Raw genomic sequence first — 2,198 nt, forward strand, 5'->3', positions numbered from 1 at the left:
CCTGTTTTCTCAATATGTAGGAAGCAAGGCTGTTGGCTGAGAGTGAAGAAAGGGAAGGAGATGTTGGAGGTTTGAGGAGGGAGGAGAATGCGAGACAGAGTGGTCTAGGAGACAGGAGAAGTAATTGGCTAACCATTTCAGTGTGTTCTTGAGAAGGTAAGAGAGAGGATATAGACCCATGTGGTCAATCCTTCATGCTTAAAGAACAACAGAAACCATGTTTAAATGAAAATTCCTTATGACTCACTATGCTATGAGTTTTATTTAGCTTAAATATTATAGCAAATTGTATACCTTGGTTAAAAATAAATAAGTACACTTTCAGTTCCAAAGATGTGGCCTCTCCAGTTGAAGTAAGCATGTTCTCCTTTACTTATCTCTTTAAACCAAGTAAAGACAACGTCCATAAATATGCAAAAGTTCCATTATACCAGAAAAATTATATTTTTTCCCAAAGGACTAAATCCGGGTAAAACCCACCAGAAAAATATAAATATTCTGGTTATATAGGGATTTTACGTAGCGTGTTTATGAGGTACTTGTTGTGCCAGGAATAGCAAGGCTCTAGGGTTGAAGAATCACGTATTTGGTTTGAATCTCAACTCTGCCAGGTAAATTTCCTCATCTAGTAAAATGTCCAAAATAATCTTTTCCTCATCTAGTAAAATGAGAAAATTACCAGTTTCCATATCTATTACAATAACACTTCCCTTTGAGCAATGTTGGGTGGAGTAGAAGTCACTTTTAAATAGTACCGAGTACTTTGGAGACCTTTAATAATTAGAAACTGCTCTGCTGTAGAATTGCAGAGTAGCAATGGGATGGAGTGTCCCCCAGGAGGATATGGTGAAGGTTCAACCCCACTCAGGACGAGGACAAGGCCATTTTCACATCCACGAGAATGAATGACTCACAGAACACGAAGGATACCAAATGCCATGTACGTAATTCTCGCTATGGAAACTTTCTCCATTTTTCCATTTATCTTCTTTTGAACCAAGACATCAAACTTGTGAGGTGTTTCCATGTGGCCATTACCTTCATTGGCTTGTGAAACATTGGGCATTGATAGATAATTAGCATAAAAGAATCATCACATCTGTGGACCAAGAATGACGCTGACTTTTGAGCAAAAAAGAAGAATAATCATTGTTTATTGTGTACTAGCTTTTTGTAATCCTGTACAATGGCATCACAGGTGGGTATAAAAAGAGGACTATTCTGGTTTATTTCCTAGACTGTTATTTTAAAAAAATTGTGCTGTACAGCATACAAATGTAATAAGTATCTCACTGTACATAAAGATATCAATGTTTGTCCTGTATAAGAATTACAAAATTACAGAGGCAGCTTCATTTAAACTTCTACGTTCCATTTGAGCCTGCAACTTTAACGAAGTGCAATACTAAGTGTGTCTCATTATCTTGCAGCTGTAAACTTATTAGATGGTCATATCAATAAACCACTGCACACTTTTATACAGTGTGAAAGTCTAAAAAAATACCTATGAGAGGCGGAGAAGCGTATGGTATATTTATATTTAAAGCCAAAACCTTTCAAAGTTAATCAATCATTAAAAGGTTATCAAGTTTCATTTGTGTTCATGGAGGTAGAACATTCTTATTGACAGCTCATTTACCCTTTTTTTTTTTCTTTTTGAGGAAGATTAGCCCTGAGCTAACTGCTGCCAATCCTCCTCTTTTTGCTGAGGAAGACTGGCCCTGAGCTAACATCCATGCCCATCTTCCTCTACTTTATATGTGGTACGCCTGCCACAGCATGGCTTTTGCCTGGCAGTGCCATGTCCGCACCCGGGATCGAACCAGCCAACCCGGGCCACCGAGAACTGAAACGTGCGTACTCAACCGCTGCGCCACCACGTCCACAGTTACCGTCTTCTCCTGTCTAAACTACAACCTCTTCACCTACGATCTCTTCTTTCCACACTACCAACCCACTCAAAAAATGAAACAAAATAAAGCAAACATGAAGAATTAAACACTCCCTGTGTGATGTGTTTCCTTTCTCTCCCTTCTTGAACTGCTTGACCTTCTTAAGGTCCTGGAATCACCCCAAGCTGACATCACTAGCCCAGAGCTTGAACAAAGTAGGTGGACAGTAAATATTTGTTAAGCCAATGAATGAATTGTGTAAACAGCCCACAAGCTCCCCTATCATTCTTTTTTCAGTTAATGGCA

The 2,198-nt window shown here is 38.9% G+C and overlaps 1 long non-coding RNA gene across 1 annotated transcript; it reads left to right on the forward strand.

Moving 5' to 3' along the window:
• Window positions 1–817: 817 nt before the first annotated feature.
• LOC139079952 (uncharacterized) lies at window positions 818–1,980 on the forward strand. The gene is made up of 2 exons (XR_011533998.1): window positions 818–940; window positions 1,666–1,980. It is a non-coding gene; the product is annotated as an uncharacterized lncRNA (long non-coding RNA).
• Window positions 1,981–2,198: the final 218 nt, after the last annotated feature.

Source organism: Equus przewalskii, chromosome 27 (assembly GCF_037783145.1).
Source record: "Equus przewalskii isolate Varuska chromosome 27, EquPr2, whole genome shotgun sequence".
Lineage (NCBI taxonomy): Eukaryota > Metazoa > Chordata > Mammalia > Perissodactyla > Equidae > Equus > Equus przewalskii.